The sequence below is a fragment of the Rhinopithecus roxellana genome, chromosome 18 (assembly GCF_007565055.1).
Source record: "Rhinopithecus roxellana isolate Shanxi Qingling chromosome 18, ASM756505v1, whole genome shotgun sequence".
NCBI classification, from domain to species: Eukaryota; Metazoa; Chordata; class Mammalia; order Primates; family Cercopithecidae; genus Rhinopithecus; species Rhinopithecus roxellana.
The window spans coordinates 99,120,782-99,146,747 of record NC_044566.1 but is presented as its reverse complement, the minus strand read 5'-3'; the positions used below and the strand labels follow the sequence as shown (position 1 = coordinate 99,146,747).

The 25,966-nt window shown below is 37.0% G+C and overlaps 1 protein-coding gene and 1 pseudogene across 2 annotated transcripts in view; one reads left to right on the top strand and one right to left on the bottom strand.

Moving 5' to 3' along the window:
* GPC6 (glypican 6) overlaps nt 1–25,966 on the top strand; it is a 590,829-nt gene that overhangs the window by 165,453 nt on the left and 399,410 nt on the right. The gene's annotated exons all lie outside the window — the stretch shown is intronic.
* Nucleotides 8,212–9,390, bottom strand: LOC104658576 (annotated as a pseudogene). Its single transcript, XR_004054738.1, has one exon. The product of XR_004054738.1 is annotated as a phosphorylated adapter RNA export protein pseudogene (transcript).

Sequence of the window (25,966 nt, the reverse complement as noted above, 5' to 3'; positions counted from 1 at the left end):
GAATAGTGACACAGTAAACATATGTGTGTGCATGTCTTTATAGTAGAATGATTTCATACATAAGTGAGATCACAGGTAGTTGTGTTTTGTGCCTGGGTTATTTCACTTACCAGTGTTCTCCAGATTCATCTATGTCGTTGCAAATGGCAAGATTTTCTACGTTTTAAAGGCTGAATAGTATTCCATTGTGTCTATCTACCACATTTTTTGCTCATCAGTTGATGGGCACTTAGGTTGACTTCATATCTTGGCTATTGCAAATAATAAGGGAGTACAGACATCTCTTATAAGATATTTTTAATCACCATGATTCCTCTCATAGAGGGATTCTGTTAGAGATTTTCCTACAAGGTTGAGTAAGTCATATATCCTGGGGTCTAAGAAAATAAATAACAAAACCAAACATTTATACTTCTTGGCATATATTGAAAGCAAGGCAATAAAGTTTCATTTTCTCACAAAATACCTATCAATTTGATTTTTTCATTATTTGGCAATTTGTCCTAAATTCTAATTTATACTTGATTCACAAAGAATTTGGGAACCTGCAAATACTGGTGGTGCTTAGAGTACTTGCTCTGCAATGATTTTGCTTGGATATTTTATACATCCCTGTGTCTGTGCTTTTCCTTGTTTGTTTCTCTTCTTCTGGAATACCCTGTCAGACATCCCTATCTTTATGGCTCCTACCCACTCTTCCCTGAAACCCCAACTAAACATGTAGATAGTATGTTCCATGAACTGAAATATCCCAGTCACTGTCCTCACTACTCTATTTGTAGCACCTGACAAATACTTTGTATTCAATTATGTTCATTAAATAACTTACTGAAAATAAACCACCTTTGAAATCCATTTATACTCTGACATGTGTGTTGTTATATTTCTTATTCTATATTACATTCAGAGGACTTGTGTCTGTGTGCTAGCATAAACTAAGACGCCTGGAGACCAGCATCACTGCCATCTTTCTGTACAAAACCATGGCAATGCTTAGAACTCATAGCAGGAACTTTTGAAATATATATTTTTATTTGAACATCTTCTATAGCTTCTCTATATAGCAATGAAGTGTCTCTTCATGAATGTAAATTTTATCCAAAGTTAGACAGTTGGAACTAGGGGCTTAGAAATGGCAGAAAGACTAAAAATAGGTGCTGATGATGGAGTATTGCCATAAATTATCTACAAAATAGACCTGGTAGAAACTTAAAAAGGCACATAAATTCAGTTATTATTAAAAAGGTAATCACCTTGCATTTACATAGCACTTTGCAGCTAAATGAATTTCAAAGAAATTTGCCAAACAGTTTTACAAAGGATCATTCGGCTGAGTCACAAAGTGTCTTCTGGTGTGGGACTCAACAGCTGTTCACAATGCACACCAAGACGCCAACGAGCTGGCTTACTGATCTCAGCAGAAGGGGATTTACTAAGGAGCACCTGCTGGAGCTTGCATAGTTTTTGGGGGATGCTTAGCGTTACTTGGTTCTGGGATTTCTTCTCCCTCAAGTAAATGCCACCATTTCTGAGAAAACATGGCGCAGAGCTTTTTACCTCTTATAAAAAGGCCTTAAAACAGCCATATTACCTAACTTAAAAGACAAAATAGGCAGAGTAATTGATTTAGTACCCAGAAGATAACCTAAGTCATTACAATTCAAACAGCAAACATTTATTGAACACCTTAGGCAAGTTACTTATACTCTCTAAGCCTCAGTTTCCTTACTTGTAAAGCTCTTTTCTCAGACGTTACTATGAGGATTACATGAGGACTGAATGTAAAATATTTATCAGATGGCATGCCGCATGTTAAATTTACCTAGCATTATTTTTATTATCTCTAATTCAGTATCTTACATGTCATTATGTTGATTAAAACTAGAAAATTACATTTTTAAAGATTTTTAAAAATGTTTATTTCATTTTTGTAATTTTAAATATCTTGAACAATGCCTTTAGGTTTGTAAAAAATGAATGATAGGTAAATTGTTAAAAATCAATCTAATGAAACGATGTATACACTAAATTCTTATATGAATATAGGCCTTATTGATATTGTGCATAGAATTACAGCTGAAATCTAGTGATTATGAATTATGATTATATTTAAACAAGTTTAAATAAATAGCATACCCAATCTCTAAATTGTTGTACAATTTTTTTTTAATACTTTAAGTTCTAGGGTACATGTGCACAACATGCAGGTTTGTTACATATGTATACATGTGCCATGTTGATGTGCTGCACCCATTAACTCATCATTTACATTAGGTATATCTCCTAATGCTATCCCTCCCTCCTCCCCGCTCCCCACAATAGGACCCGGTGTGTAATGTTCCCCTTCCTGTGTCCAAGTGATCTCATTGTTCAATTCCCACCTGAGTGAGAACATGCGGTATTTGGTTTTCTGTTCTTGAGATAGTTTGCTGAGAATGATGGTTTCCAGGTGCATCCATGTCCCTACAAAGGACACAAACTCATCCTTTTTTCTGGCTGCATAGTATTCCATGGTGTATATGTGCCACATTTTCTTAATCCAGTCTGTCACTGATGGACATTTGGGTTGATTCCAAGTCTTTGCTATTGTGAATAGTGCCGCAATAAACATACGTGTGCATGTGTCTTTATAGGAGCGTGACATAATCCTTTGAGTATATACCCAGTAATGGGATGGCTGGGTCAAGTGGTATTTCTAGTTCTAGATCCTTGAGGAATTGCCACACTGTTTTCCACAATGGTTGAACTAGTTTACAGTCCCACCAACAGTGTAAAAGTTTTCCTATTTCTCCACATCCTCTCCAGCACCTGTTGTTTCTGATTTTTTAATCATTGACATTCTAACTGCTATGAGATGGTATCTCATTGTGGTTTTGATTTGCCTTTCTCTGATGGCGAGTGATGATGAGCATTTTTTCATGTGTCTGTTGGCTGTATGAATGTCTTCTTTTGAGAAGTGCCTGTTCATATCCTTTGCCCACTTTTTGATGGGGTTGTTTGTTTTTTTCCTGTAAATTTGATTGAGTTCTTTATAAGTTCTGGATATTAGCTCTTTGTCAGATGAGTAGATTGCAAAAATTTTCTCCCATTCTATAGGTTGCCTGTTCACTCTGATGGTAGTTTCTTTTGCTGTGCAGAAGCTCTTTAGTTTAATTAGATCCCATTTGTCAATTTTGGCTTTTGTTGCCGTTGCTTTTGGTGTTTTAGACATGAAGTCCTTGCCCTTGCCTATGTCCTGAATGGTATTACCTAGGTTTTCCTTTAGGGTTTTTATGGTTTTAGGTCTAACATTTAAGTCTCTAATCCATCTTGAATTAATTTTCGTATAAGGAGTAAGGAAAGGATCCAGTTTCAGCTTTCTACTTATGGCTAGCCAATTTTCCCAGCACCATTTATTAAATAGGGAATCCTTTCCCCATTTCTTGTTTTTCTCAAGTTTGTCAAAGATCAGATGGCTGTAGATGTGTGGTAATATTTCTGAGGGCTCTTTTCTGTTCCATTGGTCTATATCTCTGTTTTGGTACTGGTACCATGCTGTTTTGGTTACTGTACTTGTAGTATAGTTTGAAGTCAGGTAGCATAATGCCTCCAGCTTTGTTCTATTGGCTTAGGATTGTCTTGGCAATGCAGGCTCTTTTTTGTTTCCATATGAACTTTAAAGCAGTTTTTTCCAATTCTGTGAAGAAAGTCATTGGTAGCTTAATGGGGATGGCATTGAATCTAAAAATTACCTTGGGCAGTATGGCCATTTTCACAATATTGATTCTTCCTATCCATGAGCATGGTATGTTCTTCCATTTGTTTGTGTCCTCTTTTATTTCATTGAGCAGTGGTTTGTAGTTCTCCTTGAAGAGGTCCTTTCCATCCCTTGTAAGTTGGATTCCTAGGTATTTTATTCTCTTTGAAGCAATTGTGAATGGAAGTTCATTCATGATTTGGCTCTCTGTTTGTTACTGGTGTATAAGAATGCTTGTGATTTTTGCACATTGATTTTGTATCCTGAGACTTTGCTAAAGTTCCTTATCAGCTTAAGGAGATTTTGAGCTGAGAAAATGGGGTTTTCTAAATATACAATCATGTCATCTGCAAACAGGGACAATTTGACTTCTTCTTTTCCTAACCGAATACCCTTGATTTCTTTCTCTTGCCTGATTGCCCTAGCCAGAACTTCCAACACTATGTTGAATAGGAGTGGTGAGAGAGGGCATCCCTATCTTGTGCCAGTTTTCAAAGGGAATGTTTCCAGTTTTTGCCCATTCAGTATGATATTGGCTGTGAGTTTGTCATAAATAGCTCTTATTATTTTGAGATACGTTCCATCAATACCGAATTTATTGAGCGTTTTTAGCATGAAGGGCTGTTGAGTTTTGTCAAAGGCCTTTTCTACATCTATTGAAATAATCATGTGGGTTTTGTCTTTGGTTCTGTTTATATGCTGGATTACATTTATTGATTTGCGTATGTTGAACCAGCCTTGCATCCCAGGGATGAAGCCCACTTGATCATGGTGGATAAACTTTTTGATGTGCTGCTGGATTCGGTTTGCCAGTATTTTATTGAGGATTTTTGCATCGATGTTCATCAGGGATATTGGTCTAAAATTCTCTTTTTCTGTTGTGTCTCTGTCAGGCTTTGGTATCAGTATGATGTTGGCTTCTTAAAATGAGTTAGGGAGGATTCCCTCGTTTTCTATTGATTGGAATAGTTTCAGAAGGAATGGTACCAACTCCTCCTTGTACTTCTGGTAGAATTTGGCTGTGAATCTGTCTGGTCCTGGACTTTTTTTGGTTGGTAGGCTATTAACTATTGCCTCAATAGACTGCTATTGGTCTATTCAGAGATTCAACTTCTTCCTGGCTTAGTCTTGGGAAAGTGTAAGTGTCCAGGAAATTTTCCATTTCTTCTAGGTTTTCTAGTTTATTTGCGTAGAGGTGTTTATAGTTGTTGCGCATTTTATGGCACAATGAAAAGTACCCCAAGAAAATCAAAACAGGACCAAAATAGATTGGTGAATTCACAAGTTACATGTTACATACATGAATGAAAATACGGTTCATTTCATTGAAATCTGTAATGTATTGAGTCAAAGTAAAAGAACCATCAAAAAGAATCTGTACCAGATGGAGTTAAACAGTCATGGAAGATTTTGTTCAAGACTATTGCAATGGGAGAGAGAGACCATTGCAGTACAGGGAAAAAAATAAACTCAACTCCACTGAAACAAAAGGCTGGAGAGGTTTTAGCATTGGAGTGAACTATTGGAAAAGTGCTGGAGAAGATTAAGAGGGAGGTTGGTCAATGTGATTAAGCCACATGTGTTTGCTAATTGGTGCTTGTTAAAGTTACACTCCTACCCTCACATAGAGACTGGACAATAGGGGCCCTATCTTATTGATTATTTTTCAAACAATTGGCTCCCAGTTCCTTGAGAATAATATTTTTGAGTTGTAAAGGTGAAAAGAGGCTTGCAGAAGATTTACATCTCAAAGAGGCAGAGAAAGAATTTACAACTTTTCTAAGGTAAATGCACTACGAAAAGAGAAGTCACAGCCTGTAGTTAGAAAGAAACCTGTCTAAAATTTAGTCAAGCAGAAGGGGCCATGGGGGTGCTGCCGTGTTGGTCAATACCCCCATGAAACTTGGTCAGCTTAATTTTCCGGAATTGTGTTAACACAGTTAAATGGATCAAAACCTATTAGTCAAGAATATTTCGTTAGTTTTTCTATGCCTACTGATCATGCAGCTGGGAGAAAGAACATAACAGATAAATGTATTGGCATAAGTTATTAGATTATCTCAATATTGACCTAGATTTATCTTAATTTATTCTAGAAATTAATCCACTTTTTCTTTGCCAGAACATTTCCTTATTACACATGAATTATCAATATATTAGAGAGACACACTTAAAGTAGGGATATAAAAGCAAAGGGAATTACAGCATTAAATGTTTGATTGAAATTAAATGTCAGGAATCCTGAATTATGTTGACAGTTCCACGTTTCAGTGTATATTCAGAAGGTGAAAAAAAGATCTCACTGTCTTGAAATATGTAAAATGTTAAAATTTTAGCAAAAGATTTTTGCCTATAATTAGTGGCAGCCCTGAAGGGAGCACAAAGATCTCAAAAGAAGTTAGTAGAGTTTGACCCTAAGTTATCTCAGTTGAGTTGAAAATATCCTACTGAAGCCTGAAAAAGGGAAAGGGCCAATTACAAAGTACTTTAATTTCTCCGAAATGGCTTTTGCAAAGCACTAATGAAAAATCCTTTTCTATGGACTTTTGATAGGCTCCTGCTATTGTTCAGATTCAGACAGTTAAAATAAATCAAGAGTCACACAGTCATCTTGAAAGAGGCAAAAATTGACCAAGGAAAAGTGAATAATTCGCATCTAACTGTGAATGAAAATAGTCTGAAGGCACAGCTAACTAAACCACGTGCTCCTTTTCCAGTGTCATGGTCAATAACAAGTCTCAGGTAGGAGCGTGGCGTGTGCTTTCTCCAATGTTGACAACTCCAGTCAATAAAGTATAATTGGAACCTGCCAAGAAGGTAGTGTGTCAAAGGTGTAGTTAAGCAGAAACTTAGATGCTGAACTGTTTGTGTAAAAATTGAGCACATAGTCTAATTATAAGTTTAAGAACTTAAAAAAGTTTGAACATTGTAAATCAGCCCTGTGAATGATGCACGCTGCTGGAACATGACAGCTGCATCAATAGAGCTCAGTCAGAATAGAGGAAGAAGTGTCAAAATCACAAGAGGAGCACTACTCTTAGCAAATAATTAAAGGGAGGATTGAGAGAGATGGGCTGTGTGTCTTTGAGTGGGATAAGCAAAAAGGTTAAAATATCATTTTAATTTATTTCCTTAAAAGACACACAAGTGAAAAACAAGACCTTTTTTGTTAAGTCAATAAATAGGAGTTTGATTACCTTATGCTTGTTAGGCATTTTGATCTACCATCATACAGCCTACTATTTAAACTTTCTTGACACTCGGGAAAAGATTCTATGATATTACAAACAGAATGGAGGTAATATACACAGTCCACTTTACTGTTGATTGGATAAGTAGAGTGTGGAGTAAAAGTTCAATCAGTTCTAATGACCGTAGACATTTTGGTAATTATAATTGCCCCTCAATGTGACTCCAAATTCAGAGACTTCAAGAGGCTCACTGCATGCCTTTCTCTGGCAGTCTCACTTTTGAAATGGAAAAGAAGGTTATATCTGCATATCTGAGCTCTGCCCTGCTCTGAGAACCATTGATTTCAATGGTAGATGTGTCATTCAAAAACTATATTTTACTGCTAATAGTACATAATCAAAGATACAGAGAAATTAATGAACTGGTTTCTTAGTAGAATAAAATAAAGTATTGCTTAGGATCACCTTCACACATGTAACTTAGCATTTCATTGGCAAAATTGCATTACTCATTCCAGTACTTCCATAGAGTAATCTCGATTTTCCTCAGCATCGTTTTGTTGTTAGATTGAACCATGGTCTATTGTGAATCCTGCTTTGGAGAGGAAATTTTTTTCTATACCACAAATTAATTTGACATGTATTCATGTAGAGAAAGCAAAAAGTAAGTTGTTTGCATATTTTTCTTTTATTTGCATCTTGATCCATTTCAGGAAATTAAAGAGATAATCACGTGGTATACTAGATAGACAGTATCAAGGACCAACTTACTGGATGATACTTAACAATGTCTGAATGCTGTGATGTGACCCAGCCAGGCACCACTCCAGTACAAGCCCTCCATCCCATCTTTTTGTTTGTTTGTTTGTTTGCATTTGTAACAACTTAATAATTTATATGTCCCATTATGATTTTAGTGGAATGTTTTAAAGCCAAGGCATAATTCACTGCAAAGATAAACTTGAAAAAGCAAACAAACTTTCGAATAGTATGTTATGACCTAGACAAAACAGATTATCAACTAGTAATACTCATAATTAGCACATGCAACACAATGAGAAATTAAGGCCTGTGCTATGTACTCTTAAGTATTGTCAGACATAGATATCCTTAAATGTTCTATCAATTGCATTCCTTTCTGCACATACACTATTTTAAACAAGAAAACAATTGTCTTTCCTCCAGATTCTCATGTTTACCGGTGCAAAACGGTGCAATCTCAGTAAAAATGGTTTATTACGATGTTATTTTAGAAAGGCTTAGTCCTCAAACTGTCAAAAATGTACTTAAAAAATGTCCAAATCATGAGAATGATCAACTTCAGTGACTTCCTCTGAATCCAACTTGGCTTCTCCATGTCCTTCCTGTGACTCATCAAGAGAGGCCAAGGCCTCATTTGTGTCACTTGTAAAAGTTTCTCGTGATGTGTCATCATCTTCTTGAAAATTTAGACTTTTAATAGCTTGTTTCATCTTTTTTCCCAACACTTGTCTTCTCCTCTTCCTAGCAACTTTTTTATTTTCATATTCCTTTTGGTTTTCAATGTAGAAAATGTCCTTAATTTGTTCCTCGCTGATACTAGGAATATTTTTCAAGAGATTCAGAAAAACTCCCCCTGGTGTTCTTCTTCGACTACCATTCATTATAAAGAGACCACCATTTTGTTCAACTTCAGCAGTTTCCATCAGAAGTTCAATTGCCTTTTTGTTCCCAGTAATCCTCACTACTCGAGCTATCAGGTCTTTCTTTGGTTCCTGTAACCTGAATGAAATTTCATCAGCCACTTTCTCTTGAGAATCTTCCTCTGTGATCTGACGTCGACCTTTATAGTTCATTTCTGGTCTGTTCCCCAGCCTGTCTTTGACAGGTCGTTTCCTTTTGAGATGACCTCGCCCATTTTCCTCTTCCTTTGATCCCATTTTTTTGCCGCCGTGCATATATTCATCTAGTTCCTTGTCTAGATCTTTTGTGTGTTCTTGAGATTCCCTCCTAAGTTTCTTAGCAAGCAAATAATCGTAGGTCTCGGATTGTCTGCTTCTGTCAATAGTGCCCTCCATTCCCAAGATACCAGGTTCAGTGGCCACTGCATCTTGATTCTGTTCCTGCAGCACAGCACCCCGTATGTTGTTAATCTTCTTTCCTCCAGCAACAGGTGGTTTCTGACTGCTCTGGCCAAACGGAAAAGGCTCTGGTTTGGGAGGAGGGTTAAAACATTTCTGTCGTTTGCATTTCCAAAGACAGCTATCATCATCTGAATCAGAAAATCTCTCTTCACTTGAATCCACACTTTCAACAGCTCAATCATGTGATACATGGAGTTGCCGTATTCTGGAAGGCCCTCATAGCACTGTCGCCACCTACCACTTTCGGCAATTGCAGCGGCCTGTCGCTGGGTGCAACCCTCATGTCGGAATCCGAGTCGGAAAGCTGCCCATCTTCCATGTCGCCGACCTCCAACACCATCTTCCCGCAGTGCCCCTCCATCCCATTTTCATGTCTGAAAATTCAAGGGCTGGATTGGCAAACTGACAAACAGCACTTGGAGCATATTGGAGAATGTAGATGTTTTAATTAGACTTAATTAATTCTTTTAATGTTAAAGAACACAAACCTTATAATGAAATGACTGGTTTTTAATGCTTTTTTCAAAATTATTTACTGTTTCCTTTTACCAGATTTATCAGTAAAGAAAACCCAACGTCAAGTTTTCAATGAAAACTCTGTATGTACAGTTTGACTTCTTACTATGTCACAATGTAAAATCAGACTTAAGATTTGTTGCAATGCGTGATGACCTGTAGCTCTTTAAATCTGAATAGACTGCCAGACACAGTGGCTCATACCTGTAATCCCAGCATTTTGGGGGGCCGAGGCAGGCAGATCGCTTGAAGTCAGGAGTTTGAGACCATCCTGGCCAACATGGTGAAACACCCTCTCTACTAAAAATACAAAAATTAGCTGGGCGTGGTGGTGGGTACCTGAAATCCCAGCTACTTGGGAGGCTGAGGCAGGAGAATCGCTTAAACCCCAGGGGGAGGGGGAGGTTGCAATGAGCCAAGATTGAACCACTGCACTCCAGCCTGGGTGACAGAGAGAGACTCCATCCCCCACCCCCCTAAAAAACCTGAATAGACATCAGGCCCACATGGACTAATAACTCCTTGAGTCTAATTAGAAAGACAGAATAAATTGGGATTTAAGGAGGTATGGGAAATGACATTGGAATTTCAACAACATGAAACTGATTTTTCTTAAGATTAATCTGTATACATAATATATTCTTCCCCTGAGTTTTAGAAAGCTAATTTGTAGAACTACATCCCAGTTTGTTTGGATTTTATTATGTCAATTGATATCATAGTTTTCCAGGCCTCCATTGATAATCCCTGTAGAGAGTTCTGCAATAATCTGCATAAAAAAGTAGCCTCTTTGAAATCCAGACATTTCTTGAATTCTAGACTCGTTGTCCAGGCTAAGTACTTATTCAAGTCTTTCAGCCTCTCTCTTCTTTAAAAGGTATAACACAGGGTCCCTATATGCTGGCTCTTTCCAAGTTTGGAAACTTGCATGTAGTGACATTGTATGAAGAAAAAACATATCAGGAGACATGAGCTGTTTCTTTAGTTGCACAACTACTGATCCGTCACATGACATCAACAAGCCACTTTAGTTCCTAGGGCTCAATTTTCTCATGCCTTGATTCTGTACTTTTTGCAGTGAGACTGTATTCTAAAGTGTTGCCCAAAATATGCAGCTGCAAAAATGAGCCCTAGAATATTAAACATGTTTATTATTTTATTCCCATCCCGTTTCATCTGGCTTATCTCCTTCTGCCTCTTCTGATGCCATTTTCTCAAGGAAAACTGCGTATTTTCTCAAGATATATCATTTTCTGAGGGCATGATTTATTTCTGATAAGTGTCTAAATTAGATCAGTTATTTTTTCAATAATCTTTAATACTCTGTGCTTTAAAAAAAGACTTATTATGCTGAGTACTTTGATTTAGAAATGCAAAGGATATTGAAACTCTTTCTTTCCTAAGGGTAAAAATGATATTAAACACCCACTTGTTTATGGGCTCTAGTTAATAGCTACAGTAAATGAACATGACAGATAGGAACAAATTTCAGTGTTTTAACATTTTTATATAAGCAAAGTTGGCATGTTAAGCCAGAATCCCCATTAAACTATTCCATGTCACACACATACTCCTCAAAAACAAAAATGTGTGTTTATTTGAGTATATTCAAATGATGCTTTTCCATGGAAGGGCCATGTATGCAAAGTGACCCCCAAATCCTGAAGGAGCTAAGGAACCAAAGAAGGAGGCAGACAGATTCAGTTTGTCGATATTGGGTGATGTATTGAGGGAACTTAAAGACAGAACCGTGGCCTTGGATAGCAGTAAGACAGGCAGATCCCCACACTGCTACTCCTCAGACCCAAGGCTTAGACAGCTCCAGGAAAGCAGATGTGCTCTTCAGCAAGACAATTAAAGGCAACCTTCCAGAACAGACAAAAATGTGGTGTGTGTCATAGCCTGTACTTTGTATGACATCATCAAGGTTGCTTTGGTCTTAACGTCAGTTGAAGTAAACGTTAATAAAGTAAAAACCAGGAGGCAGTCATGAGGCTAATCAGAAGTCAACATGGCAGATTAGCATTCAAAGTGGAGTCACTTTTGCCTTCACTGGTGCTGACATTGAAATGGGTCAAACCACCGAGTTTTGTTCTAGGCACCACCAGTTACAACTTGCATGACTTTGGACAAGGTATGGCCTTTCTCATTTCCATTTCCAGAGATGAAATGGATCTCAAGGGGCATTTTAAGGAGTAGTTTCAAGTTTTAAAGGAGATTAAATTTATTAAAGTTTTTCAAGAACTGCAAAGTACTGTATAAAGAACTATTACTGTTTGTGTTTATGTCAGTAATTGGACTTATTTATTCTTTATGTTGGCATGAGAAATTTTCCTTCTCTTGTTTTCCATTTTCTGGGAAAAAAATAAAAATAAACAAAACACCTTCCTTGAATCTTAGTTCCCTCCTTAGTCTGTGTGCTATTTCTCTGCATAACTTGCAAACTAATTTTTAAAGCAATAGACTTCAAATATTAATTTAAAATTCTCCAAAATGATCTCCTAAATCTTAGATCCAGTCACCTTCCTTCAAATTCCTGAAATCCACCTCATGTCATCTCACACGAGCGGTTATAACACTCTTGAAGTTCCTCCCCTGACTTTCATTAATCTGAAACTAAGTACTCAGATCACTCATTCATTCATTCAAACACTCATCCATCCAGTGATTCAACACATGTTTATTTATCCTTTACTGTGGTTAGGCACTGTTGGGAAGCACTAGAAATAAAGCAGTGAACAGTGAACACAGCAGGAGAAATCCCTGCCCTCATGGAGCTTATAGTCCATGTGGGAGACAGAGAGTAAACACATAGATATTGATAGATATTGCGTGACTAGCATTCTTACATGCTGCCTATGGGTGACACACTGTTGCTGCTGCTGACCATGGACAACATCTGGATGGTAATACCAAGAGAAGAGCCCTCGGGAATGCATTAAGTCTCACTGTCCCCTCTTCTTTCCTACTGCCCTAAAGTGAACATTATGTGTTATTTGGTCTTTGTCATCCTTTGGCCCCTTTAAGTCTTTTTAGCAGTTTATTTTTTTAATTAAAAACAATTTCCATGGCTAGATTAAATCATTACGACCTATCAGTATGCTTATGACCTCTGTTTGAGAAACTGGACTTCTAGTCCATTGTGAGTACTAGCTCTTTACACTGTGGTTTCATTTGTGGTAAATGTTGCCAATAACTTATGTATAAGTTGTCTATTTTTTATTGTTTCCAGGGACATTTTTCTATATGTGAATCTAACATACATTTTATGGAAAAAATTCAGATAATATATGCATAAAAATCACTTAAAAAAAGAAAGAAAATTTATTGATAATACCATCCCCCCAAACAAAGCATCTATTTTTATTTTTCTAGACTCACTTTATGTATTTGTCAATATTCATTCCAAAATATCATAAATATTTTTTCTAGTCCTGGTAAATTATAACAGCATTCAATTTCTTGCTCCTCTGTTCTGCCTTCCACATTTTAACAGGAATTTTCTTCTCAAACGCAGCACATTTTCACATCTCTCACACATGCTCACATGGTCACAATCATCCTGAAGCCTTCAATGACTCTGAAGTCTTCAATGACTTTGTAATTGCACAGAAAACATTGAGAATCTGTCTCTTCAAGAAGTAACCAAAATTAGAATTACAGGCAGAGATCCAGTACAATCATCTTCATATTTTTTGTTTATGTCCTCCCTAAAATAAATTTGAAACTCTGTATACACTCCTCAACATTTGTACGTTATCTAAAATTTTTATCATAAGTTTAAATAGATGCCAGTAATCCCAGCACTTTGGGAGGTTGAGGTGGGTGGATCACTTGAGGTTGGGAGTTTGACACCAACCTAGCCAACATGACTGGTGAAACCCTGTCTCTATTAAAAATACAAAAATTAGCCGGGTGTGGTGGTGCACACCTGTAGTGCCAGGTACTCGGGAAGCTGAGGCAGGAGAATCGCTTGAACCCAGGAAGCAGAGGTTGCAGTGAGCCGAGATCATGCCGCTGAACTCCAGCCTGGGTGACAGAGCGAGACTAGGCCTCTAAATAAATGAATAAATAAATAATTGCAAAGGATGCATTTGGTGCCACATTGTAAATATTGACAGTTAAAACAACATTACATTGCTCTTATAAACACTTCCAATGAACTAAATTTCTCTTCAATTTGCAATCCATTATTATCCATTTAAAAAGACATAAGCAAGTTTTTCTTTAATGGTTGTTTTCCTTTTTCCTGAACTTGTATTTCCATTATAGTTCCCCTACAGAAATTTATGCTAATATAATACAAATTTATACTTTGAAAAATTTAATAACCACTCTATCATTTCTGCAAACAAACACATGTGTATAATTAAATTAATTTTTGTTTAATTTCCATAATTGTAAGGCTCCAAGTGCTAAGATATTCCTTCAGATTGAGTTATCATTACAATTATTATTGATATTAAATGGATCAAAACTATGAAACTAAATTTTTTGATAATTAAAACTTAAGAGTAAAGTTTTGTTACAAATTCTTTCCTTAATGAAAGTGTAGGATTTTCCCCCTAATAGGTGAATAAATCTTTGGGTGAATATTACTTATGGACAGAGTCCTACTCCTTTTTGTGTGTATACGGTATGTATTGAAACACATTATTCAAATAAATGGGTTGCTTGGAATAAATGGAATATCGTTATAGGAAAGTCACTCAATTCATTGAACATCTTCCAAACTGTAAGTCAAAAATAGTATAGTAGCAGTCCTGCTTGCAAAGGATCTTGGATATTAGAATAATTTGTTTCTCTCCATGCATAATCATGTTTTTGAATTGTTCCTAGCATCCCACTCCAATTTCTGGTCCTTAGCTACTTAAATGCTGGCATTATGCACCATGTGACATTTAGGATAGATGAGAATAATGTCCTTTTTGTGACTTGTAAGAAGTTGGCAGTGAAATAGATGACCTTGACAGTGGACTCAGTCTTAGATCAATTTTAGGAAATAATTCACCTAAGATGAAGAAATTACCTCTGTACATGTCCCCCTAAGAAAAGCCTCCCGTGTCCTGCTTAAGGCCATAGCCTTAGATAATAGGAGAACAGAACTATATGTCTATATTTAAAAACTGGATAGTGGCCTGAGGTCTACCACCTGTGGGCAGAGAGTGGAAATGGGACTCAGGAAGGCTCTCCAGAGAGTCATGTATGTTTAATGAAGTTTGATATAGAAGAAAGTACCATTTTTCCAGTACAGGTCTGCATGATCTTGCTGCTGAGGCTCAGCACATATTACTCAACTATTCATGACCAAAAGCATAGGAATTCAGTTGGCATTGCTTTTGGAGTTGTTATTACATATTCTGACCGGAAATTTCAGAAAAAATAAAGCTCTATAGATTATAGTCTCCTTGATTCATTTTCCCCGGAGCACAGTAAACAGACAGCGTTTGAATCATTTAAAATACCTTCAAAGCCTGCAAAACCAAATCCAAATTGAACATGAAATAATCTATGCTTATATATGAGAGAAAATGTATTTTCTGTTAGTCAAGTACATTATGCTAACATGGCCCTCCTGATGAAGTCTGGGGAAAAAAATGTTGAAAAAGTAAATGCCAATGAAAATTATAAACTCCTCGTAAAACTTCCTCCAAAAAGGACTTGAAAATATTAATTTAATTGTTCTTCCTAAATGTGATAAGTATATTTAATATTCCTTTACTTTAGACAGACATTAACATCAGAAGGCCAACGGTAATGAAAATGCTGACTAAAAGACTGTAAAATCCCATTTATACTGTATTGAAGCTTTTCTGTATTAACAAAGTGGTATTTCTGTAGAAGGTGAATTAACTCTTTCAACTTGCAGGCGTTTAATTTAGTATCCTGAAAGACACACTTTATAATATGCAAAATGTTTAATTACCAAAGGACTCTACTTAGGTGGGTGAGGGGATAATTTCTTTGGTGTTAGCACTTTTATGGCAATATGCAATAAACTCGTTGATTTTGTTACTAGATTTCTATACCATCTGAACTATTTAACATTGTGTCTGTGCACAGCAAAGTTCTTGGGAATATCCATAAATTATATTTTTTAGTAATTATACGAATTACTCCCTACATAAGGCAATGTAGGGAGTATCCTGAGAACTCAGTAAAATTATGCTTAATATTTTTATTTAAGCTTTGACCTAAAACTTAATCAGTGGCTTTATATAATTCTTTTTAGATGCAGAAATCAATGGTGGATGATGTTCCTAGAATTGTCACTGTGAATTGAAATAAGTCTACTAGGATTTTTCATAGGAAAATGGGATCATGGATGATATATCCTTAACATGGTCTCATTGGCTACAGTAGAAATGGACAAGAGCATCATATCTGAAACACCTACAAAGGATATTAAAGTTTTCTAAAATGTTTTTGTGCCAAATAAGTCATCAATAACATAAAATCACATCTATTGAGATACTATCATGATATGCTAAAAAGCATTCTCATTTAACTTCAGAATTTTTTCCTTTTCACTAAAGGAGAAAAGCATCAGTGCCATGGAATTCAGGGGGATTTTTTCAGGGAAAAAATTTTAGTGAAGTTGGAAGGGATGTCAGGAAAAATGTAGTCACTTTTTGTATTTCATTATTCTTTTAAGTAATTACTGTAAGTAACACTGCTTTCCTCCATATCACATGTTTTATAATTTACAAATGAGACTGGTGTCAAACCCCTTCCAAAACTAATGATTTGTTCAAGCAACCATGCATTATTTGGGGGAACTATATTTTATGTTGCCTTGACACAAGAAAATTAGGAACATTATTTTTGTATCAACCTGCTACAAATTGCCCCCGTGATTTATTTTAGGAAAATGTGCTTTTGTTGGTATATTCTCTCCTCTCTCACCCATCCCAAGAACTCTTGGAATACTGAAAATACTGAAAGGCACCACATGCCCAGTAATCCTACGTAAACTTTTATTATGCTGTTCTTGGAATATGTTTACCTAATATAAAAATAAAGACACGTTAAATCAGTCAAGAGTCCAAGGATACTGAATTCCTCCATGTTCCCAATATTCCACTTTGAGTTTCTTTCCCTGTTCTCCTGGCATTTGCAGCAGTGGGAATTCCCTATGGTGTGCTTCCCACTAGCCTGTTATTCATGAAATCAGTTCTGCACTAGCTGTGTTTTACAGCCATTCATTCAAACAAATTCTTACCTGTTATTCTTCTGCTGTAAATCTTGCTCCCTCGTAACTTTGAAATTCACCATTCATTTTCATTATAGCACCTCAAGTAGTGCCAGCACATGATGATAAACATTAAATATTTTTTGAATGAACTTGAAATAAATTCAGTCATAGCGATCTATTCCATTAAAACTGGAAAAGAGGGAATAAAAATATTTTTTCTTGATGCAGTGCTGTCTCTTTTTCCCCTCTCAAAGACCACCATCTTACTTGTCTTTGTCCTTTAATTTTATTATTTTTGAAGGGTAGAGACATCGCTGGCCTCTCTAGAAGGATCTCTACCCAATCAGATTCTTCATGCCCATGGAAGTTTCCAAGTAATGTTCCCTTCTTTGCTAATGACAGTCCATGGCTTAGTTGTCAGCCAACTGATTAGAGCATCACCAAACTAGTGTATAATCTCCCCTAAACAGATATTTCTCTTTTTTTTTTCTTCTTCTTCTTTTTTTTTTTTTTTTTTTTTTTTTTTTTTTTTTTTTTTTTTGAGACGGAGTCTCGCTCTGTCACCCGGGCTGGAGTGCAGTGGCCGGATCTCAGCTCACTGCAAGCTCCGCCTCCCTAGGTTCATGCCATTCTCCTGCCTCAGCCTCCCGAGTAGCTGGGACTACAGGCGCCCGCCACCTCTCCTGGCTAGTTTTTTTGTATTTTTTTAGTAGAGACGGGGTTTCACCGTGTTAGCCAGGATGGTCTCGATCTCCTGACCTCGTGATCCGCCCGTCTCGGCCTCCCAAAGTGCTGGGATTACAGGCTTGAGCCACCGCGCCCGGCCTTTTTTTTTCTTCTTTGAGGCTTTTCAGAAAAGGTCCATGCTAGTACTTTGCAGAGTGAAGTTGAGAATGGGCATTATTCATGGAATCCTGCTGTTGCTTTGAGCCAGGAAGACTTTCTCATAGGGCTCATCAGGAATTAGAATCACTGATGTGAATCCATATGTGTGCTAACAACTAGGTGGTCCATAAACTAGATAGCATTAATGTAACTGACAGGAAGCCATCATTGTGCATAGAGTGGCGATTGATTAATCGATCGATCAATCAATAAACAATACTAGCACAAATTTGATATTTATGTTTTGTACATCCAGAATTACCAAAACACCATAATATGTTGTGTCTGTCCATGATCCTGTGTGTATAGGGCATATTTTAACATTATTCACCTCTTACCATATGCCAGCTACTTATACTAGGTGTTTAAAGCTGTACATGTTCCTGAGAGAGTGATTGATTAGGTTTTATATTCTTGAAAATGGCACATCCCCTTACTTTAAAGGCAGATTGTGTGTATTTCAAAGCAGATCCATTATAAGTATGTAAATATTCCTGTACAGAGGCTAGAAATTCATAGCTTTTACCAAAGTGGATTCTCACTTCAGTGACTCATATTTAAACTCACTGCTAAAATGTTTCTTCTAAATGAAGTAATATTTAAGCTATAATTTCTAGCTGAGGAAGACAACTATTTCCTGATGAGACACTTAGGGATCTTGTTTTACATTCTGCGTGCACATACTGAAAATTCACATTTGAGTAAAGTTCGGAGTGTCAAGCACACTACCCAAATAAAAGGCAAATCCTCATAATGGTACAGCAAGGTAAAATTTAAATGATGTGTTCAACTGGGTAAACACATTAGAAAGCTGTCCGAAATATGTATTTAACTAGTAGAAAGAGCTATTTTATTCTAATGAATGAAAAATATACATTCTTGTGTGTGCATTTGTGTGTGTGTGTGTGTGTATATATATATATGCCTGTGTATACTTTAAATGCTAAATTTGGAAATATTCATCTTTCAAATGATTGATAACATACCTTTACTAACTTCTATGGCAGTTTTATTTAATTGTTTTTGTTTTTTGCTTTTTTTTTTTTTTTTTTCTGAGATGGAGTTTTGCTCTTGTTGCCCAGGCTGGAGTGCTATGGCACCATCTCAGCTCACCACAACCTCCACCTCCCGGGTTGAGGCGATCATCCTGCCTCAGCCTCCCGAGTAGCTGAGATTACAGGCATGTGCCACCACACCTGGCTAATTTTGTATTTGTAGTGGAGACGGGGTTTCTCCATATTGGTCAGGCTGGTCTCGAATGCCTGACCTCAGGTGATCTGCCCAGCTTGGCCTCCCAAAGTGCTGGGATTACAGGCATGAGCCACTGCACCTGGCCTTATGTTTTCAGGAATGAAATTAAATGTAGAAACTGAATCTATGTGACACTGAATTTGTAACATATGCTGACAAGTACTAACATAGGACTGGCAGGAACAGACACAGACCTTAAATAACCTTATTTCCTATGTCCTGCTTTTGTTGTGTAAGTGTTCCACAGCATTGATGTTACTTAAACTTGGCTTTGGAAATTCTGCGGTTATAGTTATTAGATATGCAAATTATGTCTATTCCTTTTATCCCAGACTCAGAAAGTTCTGTCATTTTATGGCTTGCAAATGCTTCATAAGCCTCGTGCTTTTCCGGGGAGGTTCCTAGTTAATAAGTAAATTAAATTTTTAAAAATAGGCTGAATATTTTATCACAGTGGCATTATAAACATTTGTCATCCATGTAGGGAACATTTTTCCTTCAGGCTCTGATTTGCAATTCGTAATTATTTCCTGTCTTATCCTTGTTCTCTCTCAATGGTACAAGATGGAGAAAAGATAGTTTTAGAGTATACACATTTTAATCAATATTCAAATGGAATTAGAAGGCCCCAAGGTTTTCTGTGTGTGTGCATGGAAATTCATCTCCACCAATCACCATTAGCAACAGTTGAAATAATAGGTGACTTCTCAAGAGAGACGGTATGAAAATATCATTCAGGTCATGCACGTTGAGCTAATTTTGGCATCATGTAATTCAGTGTTGATATTATTTAGATAGTTTCTTTTTTGGTATAACTACATGGGTAAATACAGCCTCTAGTTAGTGTTAAAGAATTGTGTCTTTAGCGCTGAAATCCCTTCACACTCAAATATGGCAGTAGGAATTCATTTGCTGGAGGAACTGTTCTTTCTCTTTTTAAACAGCTTTATCAAGATACATTTTATGTAACATAAGAGTTCACCCGCCGGGCACGGTGGCTCAAGCCTGTAATCCCAGCACTTTGGGAGGCCGAGACGGGCGGATCACGAGGTCAGGAGATCGAAACCATCCTGGCTAACACGGTGAAACCCCGACTCTACTAAAAAATACAAAAAAGTAGCCGGGCGACTCGGCAGGGGCCTGTAGACCTAGCTACTCGGGAGGCTGAGGCGGGAGAATGGCGCGAACCCGGGAGGCGGAGCTTGCAGTGAGCTGAGATCCAGCCACTGCACTCCAGCCTGGGCGGCAGAGCGAGACTCCGTCTCAAAAAAAAAAAAAAAAAAAGAAAAAAAGGTTCACCCATTTGTAGAGGCCAGGTTTTTAGTATATTTACAGTGTTAGCAAGCACCACTGTTCCCATAATCTAATTATGGAACATTTTTGTCACACAAAAAGAAAACTTAGGCCCATCAGCAGTCATTCTCCAGCCCCCACACCTGCTTCCATCACTCCCTTGCCCTGTGCGCTGACAACCGCTAACCTACTTTCTGTCTCTATGGATTTGCCTATTCTGGACATTTTATATAAATGGAATCATACAATATGTGGTCTGTGAGTGGCTTCTGTCATTTAGCATAATGTTTTCAAAGTTTATCCATGATGCAGTATGTATCAGAATTTTATTCCTTTTAATTGGTGAATAATATTTTGCTATATAGATATACCACATTCTGTTTAATCATTCATCAGTTGGGGAATTTTTGGATTATTTCCAGTTTGGAGGTACTATGAAGGATGCTATAAACATTTGTGTAAAACGTTTTGGGTGGTGTATATTTTCATTTCTCTTGAGTATGTAACTAAAAGTAGAATTGCTGGATCACATGGTAGTTTTATGTTTAATCTTTTGAGGAACTACCAAACTGTTTTTCCAATGTGGCTGTACTGTTATACATCCCCATTAGCAACATATAAATGTTTGAATGTCTTCACATGTGCACCTACACTGGTTATTATCTTTTTTATTATTGTCATCTTAATGGTACGAAGTAGTATAATATTTTGATTTGCATTTCTCTAATAATTAATGATGTTAAGCATATTTTGTTGAATCTGTTAGCCGTTTGCATTTCTTCTTTGGAAAAGTGTCTACTCAAGTCTTTTGCCTGTTCTTTAATAGGGTTGTTTGTCTTTTTGTTGTGGGGTTGTGTATATGCTGGATACTAGACTCTTATCAGATGTATGATTTACAAATATTTTCTCCTATCTGTTGGTTATCATTTTACTTTCCTGACAGTGTCTTTTGATACACAAAAGTTTTCATTTTTATGCATTTTTATGAAGTCCTATTTATTTTTTCTTTGGGTGTCATACTAAGAATTCATTCTTAAATCCGAGATCATCAAGATTTACCCCATATGTTTCTTTCATTTGCTCTTACATTTAGGTCATAGATTCATTTAGAGTTAGTTTTTGTAGATGGTATGAGGTAGGGTAGGATCCAACTGCAGTTTTTTGCATGCAGGTATCCAGTTGACCCAATATGAGTTGGTGAGGATATTATCCTTTCCTCATTGAATGGTCTTTGCACGCTTGTTGAAAATCAATTGGCCATAAATGTGTGGGTTCATTTCTGGTGTCTCAGTTCTGTTTCACTGATCTGTATGTCTATTCTTGCACCAGTACCACTGTGTCATTGTTGCTGTTTTACAAAAAATGCATAATGCTCTTACATTTTTTTGACAGTACATTATCGTTAACTGTCTGCACATTGTCATGCAGCACTTCTCTAGAATATTTCCATCTTGCATGACTAAAACTCTATATCCATTGAATAGCAACTCCCATTTTCTTCTCCCTCTATCCCGTTAACCATCATTCTGCTCTCTGCTTCCATATGTTTGTCTACTCTAGATACCTCATATAAGTAGAATCATGCAGTATCTGTCTTTTTGTGACTGGCTTATTTTATATAGCATAATGCCCTCAAGGTTCATTCATGATGTAGCATATGATAGAATTGCTTTCTTTTTTAAAGCCAAATAATATTCCATTTATTATAAACCATATTTTTTCTCATTCATTCTTTGATGGACATTTAAGTTGTTTGTACCTCTTAGCTATTGTGAATAATGTTTCAGTAAATGAGAATCTAATGCCTCCACTGATCTGACAGGAGATGGAGCTCACACAGTAACAATTGAAGCATTGTTTTCCATGTTCTCTCTTTGAGAGCCTGTTTTCAATTTTTGGGGATAAATATCCAGAAGTGGCATTGCTAGGTAGTACTACATATTAGTTACTTTAGCTTTGGAGTACATTTGAAATCAGGAAATGTGAGTCTTCCGACTTAGCTCTTCTTTTTCAAGATTGTTTGACTGGGCATTTGCAATTTTATGTGAACTTGAGGGAAAGCTGTTAGAATTTTGACAGAGATTGCAATGAATCTATAAATTGCTTTAAGTAGTATTGCTATTTTAATAAAATGTGTCTTCTAGTCCATAAACATGGGATGCCTTTCCATTGAATTAAGTCATTTATAATTTCCTACATCGATGTTCTGTAGTTTTCCATGTAAAATTCTATCACTTCTTAGTTGATTTATTCCTAGGTATTTTTAAGATGCTAATGAAACTTATCTTAATTTTTTTTTTTTTTTTTTTTTTTTTTTTTTGAGCTGGAGTTTCACTCTTTTTGCCCGAGCAGGAGTGCAATGGTGCTATCTCAGCTCACTGCAACCTCCGCCTCTGGGGTTCAAACGATTGTCCTCCCTCAACCTCCTGAGTACCTGGGATTACAGGCTCCCGCCACCACGCCCAGCTAATGTTTGTATTTTTAGTAGAGATGGGGTTTCACCATGTTGGCCAGGCTGGTCTCAAACTCCTGACCTCGTGATCCACCTGCCTCGGCCTCCCAAAGTGCTGGAATTACAGGCGTAAGCCACTGCGCCTGGCCAGTTTTCTTAATTTTCTTTTCATGTTGTTCATTGCTACTGTATAGAAAGCCAACACATTTTTGTGTGGTTAATCTTGTACCCTGTAACTTTGCTGGATTTATTTATTAGCTCCAGCAGGTTTTTTTGTGGATTCTTTGGGATTTCCTATATATACTGTATTAGTCCATTTTTATACTGCCATGAAGTAGTATGACTGGGTAATTTATAAAGGAAAGAGGTTTAATGGACTCACAGTTCCACTTGGCTGAGGAGGCCTCACAATCATAGCAGAAGGCAGAGGAGAAGCAGAGGTACATCTTACATGGTGGCGGGCAAGAGAGCTTGTTCAGGGAACTCCCACTTATAAAACCATCCAATCTTGTGAGATTTATTCACTACCACGAGAACAGTATGGGGAAAATCATCCCCATGATTCAAAATTATCTCCTTGTAGGCCCGCCCCTGATATGTGAGGAGTTTTACAATTCAAGGTGAGATCTGGGTGGGGACACAGCCAAACCATATGTTATAGGATCACGTAATCTGTGAGTAGAGACAGTTTTTATAGTTTTTATTGTTGTTGTTGTTTTGTTTTTGTTTTTTGAGACAGTCTCACCCTGTCACCCAGGCTGGAGTCCAGTGGCATGACCTTGGCTCACTGTAACCTCTGCCTCCCCGGTTCAGGCAATTCTCTACCTCAGCCTCCCGAGTAGCTGGGATTATAGGTGCCCACCACCATGCCTGGCACATTTTTGTGTTTTTAGTAGAGACAGGGTTTCACCATCTTGGCTAGGCTGCTCTTGAACTCCCAACCTCGTGATCCACCTACCTAGGCCTTCCAAAGTGAAGTAGAGATAGTTGTAAGCCTTTCTCTTGAGTTTAGATACTTTATTTTTCTTGCTGAATGACTGTGGCTATAATTTTGAATACAATGTTAAATAGCAGTGGTGAAAGCAAGCTTCCTTGTCCTTATCTTAGAGAGAACTCTTTCAGTCTTACATCATTGACTATGATGTTAGCTGTGAGATTTCATAAATGCACATTATCATGCTCAGAGAATTCTCTTCTATTCCTACTTTTCTGTATATTGTTATCGTAAAAGTGTGGTGGATTTCATTAAATTTCTTTTCTGCATAATTCAGATGATTGTGTGTATTTTTCCTTCATTCTATAACTAGGCACGTATTATATTGACAGAGTTTCTTATGTTGAATCAACCTTAACTTTCTGGGAGAAATCTCAGTGGTTAGTGTGTCTTATAATCCCCTTTTTTTTTTTTTTTTTTTTTTTTTTGAGATGAAGTCTCACTCTGTTACCTAGGCTGGAGTGCAGTGGCGTGATCTTGGCTCACTGCAACTTCCGCCTCCGAGGTTCAAGCAATTCTGCCTCAGCCTCGCAAGTACTGTACCTACAGGCATGTGCCATCACACTGGCTAACTTTTTTTAAATTTTTATTAGAGATGAGGTTTCACCATGTTGGCCAGGCTGATCTTGAACTTCTGACCTCAGGTGATCCTCCTGTCTCGGTCTCCCAAAATGCTGGGATTACAGGCATGAGCCACTGCACCAGGCTATATAATCCTTTTAATATGCTCTTGGATTCGCTTTGATAGTGTTTTGTTAAAGACTTTTTTTAATCAACATATATAAGGGGTATTGGTCTATAGCAGGAGTCCCCAATCCCCGGGCCATGGACTTTGTCTGGCTTTGGTATCAGGTAATGCCGGCCTGTCAGAATGAGTTAGGAAGTATTACCTCATCTTCTGTTTTTTGGAAGAATTTAAGAAGGATTTTTCTTCCTTCTTCTTTAATGTTTGGTGGAATTTACAAGTCAAGCCATCTGGTCCAGAGTTTTTCTTTGTTCAGAGGTGTTTTATTACTGACTCCATGTCTTTACTTGTTATAGGTCTATTCATGTTTTTTTATTTCTTCATGATTCAATCTTGGTAGGGTGTATGTTTCCAGGGATTTTTTGTATCAAGGTTGTATAATTTGTGGGTGTATATATTATATGACCACAAACTGGGTGACTGAAAACAACAGAAATTATTTCATAGTTTAGGAGTTTAGAAGTCTGAAATCAGAATGTCAGAAGCCAAGAAGTCAGAACTCAGGTTGTCAGGTGGTTCTTTCTGGATGCTTGGAGGGAAAGACCATCCCATGCCTCTCTCCCAGCTTCTGCTGGGTGGTTGCCAGTAATCCTTCCTATTCTTTGCTTATCAATGCATTGCTCCAGTCACTGCCTCAATCTTCATATCACCTTCTTCTTTGTGTCTCTGGGTGTCCTTTTCTGTCTCTTACAGGGACACTTTCGCTGGATTTAGGGCTTATCTGAATCAAGTGTGATCTTATCTAGATCCTTACGTTATTTACGTTGGCAAAGACCCTATTTCCAAATAAAGTCTCATTTGTAGGCTCTGGATGGACATGCATTTTGTCAGGATGCTATTTAACCCACCACAGTATACAATTGTTCATAGCATTTTTATATAATCGTCTTTGTCTCTGTAAGATTGAGAGTAATGTTCCTTCTTTCATTTCTGATTTTAGTTACTTTTTCTTTTCTCTCTTTGATAGTCAGCCTAGCTAAAAATTGGTCAATTTTGTTGATCTTTTCAAAGAACCAGTTGTTGGTTCCATTGACTTTCTCTGCTGTTTCTCTATTTGCTTTTTTGTTTATCTCCACTCTAATTTTTACTATTTCTTTTCTTCTGCTAGCTTTGGGCTTAGTTTTCTCCTTTTTTTTTTTTTTTTTCTAGTTCCTTAAGGTATAAAGGGAGGTTATTGATTTGAAATCTTTCTTCTCTTTTAATGTAGGCATTTATGGCTATAAGTTTTGGCATGTTGCGTTTTCATTTTCATTCATCTAAGTATTTTCTATTTTCCCTAGTGATTTATTCCTTAACCCATTGTTTGTATGAAAGGTATGTGGTTTAATTTTCACATCCTTGTGAATTTTTCATTTTTCCCTCTAATATTGATTTCTAGCTTCATTCCATTGTGGTCAGAGAATATACTTTGTATGATTGCAGTCTTTTCAAATTTAAGACTTGAAAATTAGCAATGCTTTTTCGACTGAAATTTATCAGTCTCTTTCTTGACTAAGCACTCTTCTGGTTGCTGTATGTGTTTATTAGATTCCGGTGTTCTGAAAAGTTGATTCTGTCATGTCATTTTTTTTTTTTTTTTTTTGCT